The sequence below is a fragment of the Ruditapes philippinarum genome, unplaced genomic scaffold, assembly GCF_026571515.1.
Source record: "Ruditapes philippinarum isolate M1 unplaced genomic scaffold, ASM2657151v2 ctg722_1_1_1_1, whole genome shotgun sequence".
Classification (NCBI taxonomy): Eukaryota; Metazoa; Mollusca; class Bivalvia; order Venerida; family Veneridae; genus Ruditapes; species Ruditapes philippinarum.
The window spans coordinates 144,456-158,770 of record NW_026856551.1 but is presented as its reverse complement, the minus strand read 5'-3'; the positions used below and the strand labels follow the sequence as shown (position 1 = coordinate 158,770).

The 14,315-nt window shown below is 32.5% G+C and overlaps 1 protein-coding gene across 5 annotated transcripts in view; it reads right to left on the bottom strand.

Moving 5' to 3' along the window:
- LOC132746950 (plexin-A1-like) overlaps positions 1-14,315 on the bottom strand; it is a 154,757-nt gene that overhangs the window by 105,644 nt on the left and 34,798 nt on the right. For all 5 annotated transcript variants that reach the window (XM_060736239.1, XM_060736234.1, XM_060736240.1 and 2 more), the window contains exon 2: positions 11,515-11,599. The gene's annotated coding sequence lies outside the window, so the exon portion shown is untranslated. The remainder of the gene's footprint in view (positions 1-11,514; positions 11,600-14,315) is intronic.

Genomic DNA, 14,315 nt, shown 5'->3' with positions numbered 1-14,315 from the left:
GAGAAACCTAATCTTTAATTTTCTATACGAAATATTACATTAGGTTGTAAAAGAAATAAAAAAGAAATCAATTTCAGGTCCTTAACCAATTTTCAAATACAACTTCCATTAGAATTCTATTAGTAGAGATTCTACATATATCCCCTTGTCAATTAATTATCTGTTTGTTATTGAAATGTGAGTGGGTAAAATGGAAGCTTTTTGAAAGAGCAGAATTATGTGATCAGTTCTAGATGACGGTGATCCATCATGCCCAAGTAGACAGGACAATTATGGTCAGTCCTAAAGTCTAAAATAATTCTTCCGATAAAATCTCCCCTATAGAATCAAATAATTACTTAGTGTCTGGACTGAAGCTTACATTAAGATCACAGTCATTCAAACTAAAATATAGTAATGTAAGGTAACTAAATCTTGAAACTAAATATGCCAAAATAAGAGAAATCTTACAAATATAGACAATAGTGTGGAATCTGTCCTAAAATATACCTATATGTGACATACGTCCTTGCATTATGCATCTGTATGACAGCTGACAAAAACATAAAATCATGTATGGTTATCCACATAAAATATACCATTTGTGGCATTATTATAGTTCAACCACTACCGGTATGTGTGTTATAAAAAGTTCAAACTTATTCACATCTAAATCTGTTATACTTAACTTCTAATAGAGTTCTTACATTTTTTCATTTCCCTTTATGCATCCAGGTGCATTTTTTACTTTAATTTCTGAACTTTGATATGAAATGCAGGAAAAGGTTTCAATGTGAGACAAGCACAAGGGACTTCTGTTTCACTGTTGTAACATATCAATACACATCATCTGCCGGCCATTAAAGTCATGGAAAAACATTTTAATATGTCTGGATTTCTTTACAAAACTGTTTAGTTGAAAACAAAACTGCTGAGTCACTATAAGATCCGTTTGTATTCCTGAAGGAGTTTGTTCTAGGAAATATCATGCAAATTCTCTATAATAGACAATGTTTTCTTCTTAATACTGTTCTACAACTGTTCATATCTATTTATCCAAAGTCATTTAATTAACTCAAAGTTCAGTAAATGAATTTTTACCATTGAAAATAAATTAGGCTGTCAATGTATGAACCTTTCATTTATCAGAAGATACAAATTAGCCTATGTCTTTAGACATCACAACTAGAGTCCAAACAGATGAGAAGATTAAAAATTTTAAATCAATATTATAAATGAAAATTGTTTGAAATATGTGTAGAAGAGGCACCATGAATCAAACGTTAATTAAAGGCAACATTGTCATTGACGCTTATGCAAATTTACTAAACAACAGCTTGCAAGAGTTGATTCATGAAAAAAAAAAATGAAAAAAAATAAAAATAAATAAAATCTTAACAAAAAAATAACATCTATATTTCATTTTCTGACAGTAAAAAAGGGAGGGGGTGTAAATTATGAGAAACAAATCATGCAGACAGCTGGGTTCAAAACAATGGTAACTCCACAGGACTGGTTAGATATCCCGAAAAATACAACTTTTTTGTACCATTTAGCCCTCCACACACTTCCCTCGCCTAATTACATGATGTATAGTATCTGTTCATCTCATTATTTCCATGGTCAATTTGGTTATATTTCACTTTAAGTAAGTTCTGTGTAAACTGTTACCCAGGAAACAGCAGACAACCTTATGTCTAAATCATAAACCCATCAATTCTGTTCAGCTAGGCCAGATTCTTAATTTGCTTCATATCTAATGAACCATTTATTCCATTATAAATCTCACAAGAAGAACACTGTAAGCAGATTCCATGCTGATCCATTAAAACTTATCTCTTTTAATCTACCAATAATGAAATTCCTTTAAAAAATCACATATTTAAAATACCAAAACATTGGCTTATCATTAATCAAACTTTGTATTTTGACAATGAAGTCTCTAAAATTAGCAATCATGGAATTATTCCAAATTTAAAACATGACAAGTCTGTTCATTAATTCAGAACAAAAAGAGTTCATCATAATACTTGGAAATCATTCAGTTTCATGAATGATTGCCATGGTTATAAATATACTTGCTATAATTCAAAAGTCATTCAAGCAATTTAGTTAAATGCTCTGCTTATCTTTCTAACAATATATCTTCTTCATTAACAAGACTTTTAGTTGATAGTACTGGCAATAAAATTTATACAAAGTTGTATTTTTTTTGTTCTTCCATGAACACAATAAAGTGAAGAAAAAATATGCCAAATGTCACACCCTGTGATGAATGTTTTAGGTTGCTAGGGGCAACTGATTCAACATAATTATGTGACCAGTGCAGACCAAGATCAGCCAGCACATTCTTGTTCACTATTCATGTCATATTTTAACTGTAACCTAAAAATAATGCATGGCTTTGTCTGAATTGAAGGATGCACAAGCCCATTTAAAGACACTCAGTGTGGAATCTAAAATTTCCAAACAAAACTCTAATAACCCAATGCCAAACTTAAGGAACAGTCTGAAATATAAAAAAAAACCTCAAAATACAGTCATCACTTTATTTATAAAATTTCATTTAACCTAATCATGATATTGTACACAGATGACAGAACTTGGTAATAATAAACTCCTCAAAATTCCTGTCATGCCCAGTTTACCAGAAAGATAGGATTAACAGATCATTTTCAATTGATCCTTTCAATTGGGAGACCATTAGAATACAATATCACCAATATTCATTATTGCAGAAAATAATAAATGTCACTGGTCTCTCTATACACTCATTATACAGAAATCTGCAGGGACTGTAGCCACATAATAGACAGTCCCTGCTGTTGGGACAAAACCTTTCAGGCCAGCAATTTGTTTAATATTTCATGCATAACATTCATTGTTCACGGTATTTTGTCTGTTAATTGTTACAATTTTTTGTCTCTCTTATTGTTTTATCTAAACCATATTTACACAATATTCAAAGCAAAATTTGATATCAAATGAAATTTCAGTTTTATTTTGTTAATATCTTTTTTCAATTTAACCGGAGATTGATTTTGAATATAGGATTTAATAATTGATGATTGCAACAATAGTGTTTTTGTAATTCAATATGAAATTTCATGAACAACTATCAGGTCATTAATATTCTTTCACCTAAACAAGTAAAAACCATTAAGTCAAAGGACTACAGCCATATGTTATATTGGTAAAGTCATACACTTGTGGCAAAGCCCTGTACTTTTTGCAAAGCCCTGTATTTGTGACAAACCCCACTAGTTGTGGCAAAGCCCTCTAGTTGTAGCAAAGCCCTATATTTGTGGCAAAGCCCTCTAGTTGTAGCAAAGCCCTATATTTGTGGCAAAGCCCTCTAGTTGTAGCAAAGCCCTGTATTTGTGGCAAAGCCCTATAGTTGTAGCAAAGCCCTATATTTGTGGCAAAGCCCTATAGTTGTAGCAAAGCCCTATATTTGTGGCAAAGCCCTATATTTGTGGCAAAGCCCTATATTTGTGGCAAAGCCCTCTAGTTGTAGCAAAGCCCTATAGTTGTAGCAAAGCCCTATATTTGTGGCAAAGCCCTATAGTTGTAGCAAAGCCCTGTATTTGTAGCAAAGCCCTGTACTTGTAGCAAAGCCCTATATTTGTGGCAAAGCCCTCTAGTTGTAGCAAAGCCCTATAGTTGTAGCAAAGCCCTATATTTGTGGCAAAGCCCTATAGTTGTAGCAAAGCCCTATATTTGTGACAAAGCCCTCTAGTTGTGGCAAAGCCCTCTAGTTGTAGCAAAGCCCTATATTTGTGGCAAAGCCCTATAGTTGTAGCAAAGCCCTATAGTTGTGGCAAAGCCCTGTACTTGTAGCAAAGCCCTATATTTGTGGCAAAGCCCTATATTTGTGGCAAAGCCCTGTATTTGTAGCAAAGCCCTGTACTTGTGGCAAAGCCCTATACTTGTGGCAAAGCCCTCTAGTTGTAGCAAAGCCCTATAGTTGTAGCAAAGCCCTATATTTGTGGCAAAGCCCTATAGTTGTAGCAAAGCCCTATATTTGTGACAAAGCCCTCTAGTTGTTGGCAAAGCCCTCTAGTTGTAGCAAAGCCCTATATTTGTGGCAAAGCCCTATAGTTGTAGCAAAGCCCTATAGTTGTGGCAAAGCCCTGTACTTGTAGCAAAGCCCTATATTTGTGGCAAAGCCCTCTAGTTGTAGCAAAGCCCTATATTTGTGGCAAACCCCTCTAGTTGTAGCAAAGCCCTATATTTGTGGCAAACCCCTCTAGTTGTAGCAAAGCCCTATATTTGTGGCAAACCCCTCTAGTTGTAACAGAACCCTCTATTTGTAACAAAGCCCTGTATTTGTAGCAAAGCCCTATATTTGTGGCAAAGTCCTGTACTTGTGGCAAAGCCCTCTAGTTGTGGCAAAGCCCTCTAGTTGTAGCAAAGCCCTCTAGTTGTAGCAAAGCCCTGTACTTGTGGCAAAGCCCTCTAGTTGTGGCAAAGCCCTCTAGTTCTGGCAAAGCCCTCTAGTTCTGGCAAAGCCCTGTACTTGTGGCAAAGCCCTCTAGTTGTAGCAAAGCCCTGTATTTGTAGCAAAGCCCTGTATTTGTAGCAAAGCCCTGTATTTGTAGCAAAGCCCTGTATTTGTTGTAGCAAAGCCCTGTATTTGTTGTAGCAAAGCCCTGTATTTGTGACAAAGCACTGTATTTGTGTGGCAAAGCCCTGTATTTGTGGCAAAGCCCTGTATTTGTGACAAAGCACTGTACTTGTGGCAAAGCCATGTACTTGTGACAAAGCCCTGTACTTGTGGCAAAGCCTTGTATTTGTGGCAAAGCCCTGTACTTGTGGCAAAGCCCTGTTCTTGTGGAAAAGGTTATCATTTTTGGTTTCAGGGTTACAAAGGGGTTACTGATCTTATACTTAAAAACTTAATAATATTTATATCTCCATTGTCCAGTGTCCATATTGTTAAACCAAACAAAACACAAGATGAACATCAGACAACTGACATTTAATCAGCCATAATCCATTTCTTAAACTTAGTGCAAAACAATCTTATCTACTATTTATTTCATATGATGTACGATAATTTTGCTCCGAGTCTTCGATCTTCTCTTTGCTAACTTTTCCAGTAAATAGCCAATACATATAAGAGAAAGAAAAAGAAGAAATCAATTTGGAGATCTCATTCATTGTGAAATATTATTTCCATTAGAATTCTGTAAGAAGATTCCATATATATCCCTGTCAATTAATTATCTCTTTGTTATTGAACTGTCAGTCATAAACTACAGAGATGTTTAAAGAGAAATCTAATCCTGTCAACTTTATAGGATGTGTAGGGCATTAAGAAAAAAAAACAACAAAGTTTCATCTATCAAAGTATATATGTAAACGAATTCAAAGAAACTTTGAAATACTATATAAATAGTCAGGAAAGGGCATTAAATGAAAATTTCAGACTTACTGAGTGACTGACTATGATCAATGCATAGATGGATCCTGCATGACCCTAATTTATTCAAATTGAATTAGCAGATTAGTGGGATATGATAAGAATTTCACCACAAAATAACACAGGTCTATGTTTGTGGTTACATCTATTGTTATTCAAATAAAAGGTCAGAGTAGGGATCTATCAATAGTGACCATTGCTGTGACATGCCCCTTACACTGGCCTTAAGGGGCACCAGTGTAAGGGACATGTAAGGTACAGAAAGTTTACATGGCAACATTGAGGTGAAGTTGATTACAATGATGAATGTGAAAATAGTTGTTTAACTCATAAAAAATATTAAATTAAATAGTCTTTAATCTTTCCAAAAACTTACACTAAACCATCATACCAACATAGCAACTCTTAAAACTTCATTTATCATTTGTGCTTTCTTACAATTCATAGAATAGAAAACCTCTACGAAAATACAAATGTTTTCATGTCATCAAACATTATACCCATTCCAGGAAAATTATATAACCACAAACTTCAAGTTTAAGATGTGTTAGCTAAAACAAATTTCTTGTCTTCCAATAGATCCTTTATCCATTCAAATTGGTTTCATTTATTCTAAAAATATCCATTTCTTTTTCCTGTACCATAGATAATATAACATTATTAATGTTTATATCTATATAAGAAGTTTTGAGAAATAGACGTTAGTTCAGAGGTCCTTGTAGCCGATGAATTATAAGTCTGGCTGGTTTTCCTTTGGACAGACATGTTGTCAATTAAAGAACTCTATATAGACACTTATTCAACATTTTGTTTCAGACTGTCTCACTTAATACCAAGTTTTGAAGATGTCACAAATGGCCTTAATGAAGTCAATGAATTGTTAATTGGAAAAAGAGAAATAAGGAATTACAAATTAGCAAAGTTATAGATCTTCCAATTTTTATCCATCTATCTTCCAGTGTACTTTTAGCTTAAAAAAGGACATGTATATGTTCTTCAATAACAATTTGATAATAAAAGGACTGGAAATAGGTTTTCTTTTTGATATAACATTATGATTAACTTTTTCAGCAATAAGTATTGGTTCAATAACTTTAATAAGCAAAAACATTTAAAGCATTTAAACATGGAATGGCATGAAAATGTTATTTTGAAGGTTCCAGAATCATCACATTGAATTAGTTCATTCTGTGGATGTTTCTGAATTTTCAAACATATCATTCTGCTGGAACCAAAAGTGATTAACCTTTGCCACCATAACAGAGCCAGGCCAGATTGTACCTTTAAATCCATGTTTTGATCTCCAAACATTGTATACTGTACAAATAAACTTTTTGTATTTGTATTCGTATTTATAAAATTAATACTCTCTTACTAGACTTTGTATTCTGTTGGCTCACTAACATAATTTTCATCATGATATCAATAGACAGTTTCAAAAAATGGAAGCTGGACAAGACCATTTAAGAATTTCAGCAGATTACTGGTTAAGCCAATGATAATGCGGATGTTCTAACAAGTGGATATTTATTAGGTACCTCTCTTGTTTAAAGTACCCAATGAGACCATTATATACCCAACAATACTGACTGAATACAATATTGACATATGTCCATTCCTTTGCCTGCATGAAGGGATGCAAACATTAACCATTGCCTTTTCTTTAGGATTATTACAATAACACTGAGTCAACTTCAGACCTATTTATTTCCATAAAGGACTAAAGTTTAAAAGAAACTACATGCATAATAATGTGACCATGTCTCTGTTATTCTCTGTAAAAACTGAAAATCAGTCTTCCAGAAAACTCCCAAATGACTAGATAATATATTCTATCAAAGTATGATCTGTTTTCTTAGAAAATAGAAAAACATTATCTTTATTTAAGTCTGACATGTTGAAGAGATGCCACAAGAGATAATTCATTTCATTTATTGTTAGTTTGCTTTAATTATGTTATGCCCACACTTATTACATCATAAGGTCATAATGGCAGGCAACATTTTGAGTTTTACTGGTTCTGCACATACACTGGTTCAACCAAAAAGGAAAATTAATATTTTTGGCATCAAAAACCTACTTTAAACTAGTGAAATGAAATTTCTTCATTTTTGCCCTTTCTGGGAATCAAACTCTCAATAGTAACCACTGATTGGTTTGACATAAGAGACCCCACAGAGATTTTCAGTAAACATTTTAAGAAAAAATGGCACAACAAATCAAAATAAATAATGGTCTCATAAAACTGACCAATCACAAGAAACAATTAAGATTTGATATATGGGATATCTGTAATATGTCCTATATAGATAATTGACCAATCACATGAAAGAATAGACAAATTTGATTTATTTCACTCTTGATGTTTTATGATTATTTCTCTTGCCATTTCTACAGAATAAGCTGGACTGTGGTAAATCATCTAGATATATCATAATACTATTATATATCTGAAAAATTTGGATGTATGTGAAGTTGATTAAAGTTAATTATGAAAATTGCGACTTTATTATATAAAAGAAGAACAGTCTTTGAACTTTTGAAACTAGAACTATCACTAAATGTGATTAATACCCCCATAAGACTGCTTCGGAAATGAGGATGTTACTAGTAACAGAATATCTTGTAAAAGAATTGAAATATAGAGTTATGGTTGTGGGCAATTAAAGATAGTTGTGGTTCTTGTATATTGCATTTCCTTTCAATGTGGTTGGCCATTGATGACGTTTTATTGAATTACTCTGTAATAAGTCCAGAAAGACAAAGAAAAGGAACAAAGGGCAATAACTCTATAAATACTGAAGATGGAGTTATAGTTCTTGTGCACTGCACTTCCTCTTTTTGTGCTTGACCATTGTATGAAGTTGTTTTGAATTTCAACCAGTACGTTTTAAGTTATGCTCCAGACAAGGAAAAGTATCAAAGGGCAGTAACTCTGTATTTTGTCAAAATGGAGTTATGGCTCTTATGCACTGCACTTCCTTTTAATGTCCTTGACAACTGTATGAAGTTGTATTGAATTCCAAACAGTAGTTTTCAAGTTATGCTCTGGACAAAGAAAAGTAACAAAGGGCAATAACTCTGTAATTTGTCAAGATGGAGTTATGGTTCTTGTGCACTGCACTTCCTCTCAATATGCTTGACCATTGTATGAAGTTATATTGAATTCCAACCATTAGTCTTCAAGTTATGCTCCGGACAAAAAAAGCAATGGAAAAGTAACAAAGGGCAGTAACTCTGTAATTAGTCAAGATGGAGTTATGGTTCTTGTGCACTGCACTTCCTCTCAATGTGCTTGACCATTGTATGAAGTTATAATGAATTCCAACAATTAGTCTTCAAGTTATACTCCGGACAAAAGAAAGCAATGGAAAAGTAACAAAGGGCAATAACTCTGTAATTACTTTAGATAGAGTTATGGTTCTTATGTACTGCACTTCCCCTTACTGTGTTTGACAATTGTATGAAGTTGTTTTGAATTCCAACCAGTAATTTTCAAGTTATGCCCCGGACAAGGAAAAGTAACAAAGGGCAATAACTCTGTAATTAGTCAAGATAGAGTTATGGTTCTTGTGCACTGCACTTCCTCTCAATGTGCTTGACCATTGTATGTAGTTATAATGAATTCCAACAATTAGTCTTCAAGTTATGGTCCGGACAAAAGAAAGCAATGGAAAAGTAACAAAGGGCAATTACTCTGTAATTACTTTAGATAGAGTTATGGTTCTTGTGCACTGCACTTTCCCTTATTGTGTTTGACAATTGTATGAAGTTGTTATTAATTCCAACCAGTAGTTTTCAAGTTATGCCCCGGACAAGGAAAAGTAACAAAGGGCAATAACTCTGTAATTAGTCAAGATAGAGTTATGGTTCTTGTACACTGCACTTCCTCTCAATGTGCTTGACCATTGTATGTAGTTATATTGAATTCCAACCATTAGTCTTCAAGTTATGGTCCGGACAAGGAAAATGCAACGGACGTCTGGACCGACCGACCGACCAACCGACCACCGGGTGACTCCTATATACCCCCCCAAACTTCGTTTTTGGGGGTATAATAATATGTGTTCTTATCAATTGTTCTTAATCAAAATGTTCTTCAGCAAATGTTATGACATAATTGCTATAAAATGTTCTTCTTACATTTAATTAATATTGTTTTAGGACTAACTCAAGATCACATTGACAACTGTTCTAAAATAGTGTAACATGATTATGTTCATGAAGGTTACCAAAAATCAAGAACAAAACCATCCTGAGACTGACTTAAAATACTAAAACAGCTGGAACAGACCAATGAGAATATGAAGCACACATTGAGAAATCTAGTTTTTTTATTTTGTTTATCATAAATGCTATGAAATATCATTTGCTAACCAAAACGCCAAAAGATTTAAGTGAAAAGCATTAATATTTACTTGTAACAGAAAGACTTACTGTTAAGGTGTTGTTTCCCACAATCAATCTCCCTAACCCAGCAACCATTGTATTTAAATTGTGTTTCTTTAGAAGGAATGGGAAACGTTCAAAATGCACAAATGCAAAATTCTGTGAATTTTATTTGCCAAAGAAGAATTTTCAAGAGAAAACAGCCTCTTTGTTTATGTCAGGATCAATTTTTCGTTCTTTCATCCTGCGTAACATCTAAAGTTGCATTTATTCAAGGGGGGAAACAATTTTATGACTCACAAAGGGTAAACTAATATAGCAGAATTATAACAGCAAAAATAACTTAGGCAATATGATTATATTTATGCATAACAGTTTGTTCTCGATCCCGAACATTTCTCATCAATCAGACGCTATAGGGAAAGTAAACCTTTCATATGGCAACTTAAGCCTGGGATATAATGAGAGCTATCTGTAAATTCCATCTCAAATATGACAAACAATATGTCATAACTATTCAATATTCACCAGATCTATATCCTTATTTCCATATTTTTATGCAAGACTATCCAAAAAAATACCCCATCCAATTTCGGTTCAGTTGTCACCAGTGTAAAAAGGCTTGGTCTAATAATCTAATGACAAAATTATGGTCTTTCCATACTTTAAATGAAATTCTTTAGTTACAGCCAATGTTAAGTATCATTTTGTTATCATTGAAATTATAATACAATCTTCAAATAGATGTATTGATTTACAGTCATTTTAAATTTCATGCCAGTATTTTAAGGGGAGATAATAAGTAATATTACTTATCTCAAATTTCGATTAAATTTTACAATAAACTATTGTAGACACCTTGACAACCAATATGAATCACCCTGTCTTTAAGTTTCACTCTGACAAGAGGGAACTTTCCAAAGTAACAGTCAGTGGTTCTGTCATTAAAATAGCTCCACCAAGGTAAAAAACAAACTAAAAACATAAAACATTAGTGATGCACTTAAAATGGAAAAATTTGCAAAAAGATTATAAAGAAATATACACAGAGTAAAATTAATAAACAATTTCTTGCATGATATTTAGAAAGTGTTGCATTTCTTTTCATATTTTTGGTCATTTTGCACAATAAGAAAGATTATTCTTGGAAAACAGAACGAGGGAATAATCTGAAATTTTGTGCACCAGTTATTACTCCAGACATACATCAAATGGTATGCAAATCTCAAAAAATCTTGAAATCCCCAGCCCCTTCATGTCAAAAAAACCCTTATAGTAACTAGTTAGTTGTCTTCCTTCACGAAAATGTCCCTAACACATAAATTAATGGTGTAAATATTTATGCCTCCCCTAAACAAAATGTAAATTATGATATTGTATATCTTACCTGCAATGTTTAAATTCTTATATAATGTTTTTACTCTAGATTTTCATTTTACACGTTTTCTCAATTACTTTGTATTTGTAATTTTGTTGCTGTTTATCATACCTTTTGTTTGTAAATGTTTATATTATGTACATTGTATATTTGATAGAGGCTCATAGGGAAGACTGGGCATGCCTTAAACTATGTTGCCCCTTTAAATAAAGTCTTTATTATTATTATTATTATTATTATTACTATTATTATTATTATTATTATTATTATCATTATTATTATTATAAGCTCTGCAGACAAAATTCCTCTTACAAATTCTAATGTACTTTGATTTGGTACATACCTTCTATAACAATGAACAGTTGTCTATTTTCTCTAAGTCAGCAAATCTGCAGTCTCCCAAAATCTCTCTCATCTAATTTACAAAACTGAAAAAGAGAAAAGCTTTAATTATATGCCTGCTTACCATATTCCCTTATGTATCCCCTAGTTGACAAAACATCATCATAAATTCTTGAAAATTCTTGTCATGCTTAGTCTAGTGTTCTTAAGAGATTGGATTTACAGATCAGTTTCTACTAAACCATTCTTGCCCATTAGAACACCATATCACTGATATTTATTACTGTAAAAAATGATTAATGTCATGGCTTCTCAACACAGTAATTATATCAGAACCCCCCTGGGACACAATTATATCAATTTCAACATTTCCGGAAAACCCTGTCCCACTCCCCAACACCATCAATAGTACAAAAAAATAGAAGTTGTATTGTACAATAGATTGATCAATAGTCATGAGCGTCCACTAATTTGTGAAGGTGTAAGTAAATTTACACAGTTAATGATGTTGATTTATTCCGATTGTCCCTGATACCCCAGACTTTCATGAATTATTAACAACAGATGACAGAAAAACTGCTTATTCTTGTATGATTAATGATGTCAAATACAAAAAAACTTATTATTATGTTTTTACCAGTTACAACTAAGCTGTGGTTTAATACCCCACACTTTATAATTAGTATTTTGACAGAAATAAAATTTATAAGTTCTACGCTGGTGCATACCAATATCTTAAATTTAGTTAATTTTAATTAAAATTTTACTCCTTTTTTCTTTCATGGGAGATAACTCACCTTTATTGTGCAAAATGACCAAACAATGACTCAAATAAGGCTAAAAATTGTGCAAAAAAAAATAGATTTTCAATTCAATTCTTTATCTTTTGCAGATTTTTCCATTTTGGGTGCATCACCAGTCAGGCTGATGATCTATGCAATATTTTCAGATTTTATTTTTTAATCATTATTTAGCTCAGTGTAAGCAAGGATGGTTGTTTATCCTGGTACCCCGCTTGTGTTGTTAAATAGGGTAATGAAGGGGTATCAGCTGTGTAGCTGGAATAACAAAATAATGTGCAATAAAATTCTGATGACATCTGTAGGACTTCATTGGCATATAAATTAAAACCCAGAAGTCAAATAAATTAATTAATTCAATTTAACATTGTAATATCATTATAATTCATTATAAGACATAAATTGTCAACATATTTTGTACTAATCACTAAACTATAAATAACATGCAAAAAAAAAAACAACCAACAAAACTTGAATATCAGAACATCTATTGGGAAAAAAAAAATTAAGGTCATGATTTTATAGAAATCTCTCCTAAAAAAGCCCTCTAACTATTGTTCTTACCCCTGTAAATACCATTTAACAAAACATTTCTATGGCTTGAATGGACTAACCACTTCTTCATTTAGATTTTCATCATGATTCTCACAACTGACCAATAATCAGAGGGAGAGAAAAACTTCACAGACTGTGATATATTACAACACTCAAAAAAAAAGAGAGATCCAATAATGCTCTTTATTGACCAATCTCCTATGTGACCACAGTGTCTCTATCATATAATGAAGCTGCCTTGGATTACTATCTCCCTGTAATCAATTTTCCTATAAAGGACATTTGAGATAAAATAATGAAAGTTGTTTGTTTTTCCAGGACAGACCAACACAATCCCATATGTTACACAGTTCAGCCAAGACTTAATTTACCCCATAAATAACCTATAAATAACAAAGATTCATATTTCACTCCATTAGAATGGTCTGACTTACACACAACTTTACTACTAAGTTTTTAATGTAACTTCTCTCTGAAATAAATCTGAGCCATTTCTTAGTAAAATTTATATCAGAATCATAATTATTAGAATAAGTTCTTTATATAAATGGCTCATTGCAACACTGCGTAAGCTCAATGTGCCTCTGAGGTCCTTTCTATTGTTTACTTATGGTCCTTGTTGCCTTCTTGAATCATATTTTGTTTCTATTTATTTTGGCATACTCCCTTTTTGAATATTATGTTAAATAAAATTACGCTGTTCAAGAACTTGTATAATGTTTTTATAGGTGTGTTCTTTGAAAGTTGTACCTTTATGGACCTTTATCTTTTTTTGTATCTTTAAAAAAAATGTTTCTTTTCTATTTACTTTGTTTGTATAGCCTTCTTTACCCTTTTAAGTATCATCTCAAATAAACATAGTATATCACTCTGATTATTTGAAAGAAAGTGACATTCTTGTGACCCTCTTGGAGTCATGTCCCTTTAAAACAAACAGTGGGATTGCTGTTTAATTACATCACAGAACAGCAAATGGAGAAATCCACAGCAATTATAATGGCTTCAAAACATGATTAACAGCTTCCTGCAAAAAAAATCATGTATAATGTATTTTTCAGTTTCCATTTCAGACAATATGGCACCAGTTAAAAACACAAGCATATGAAATATCAAATACACACCATTGGAGACAAAAACAAACACAATTGCAGCATAGCAACGTTTGAAATTGAAATTTAAACATTATCGTGGTTTTAGTCTTTTTCTCTCTATTTTGTTGTAAAATCCACAGTAATCATCCAGGGAACAAAAATTCCAAACTCAAAAGGTCCTCATTATATGATTTCAGGAATAATCTGTAATGAATTTAAGAGTGGAAATATATACCAATGGTTAAAATTTATCAATGTCGAATGCAAATGTTATATTAAGCTCAAATTTGGTGCAAGTTGTAGAATGCACTGTAACACTTATTCATTATGCAGATACAATATGGTAAACAGAGTGA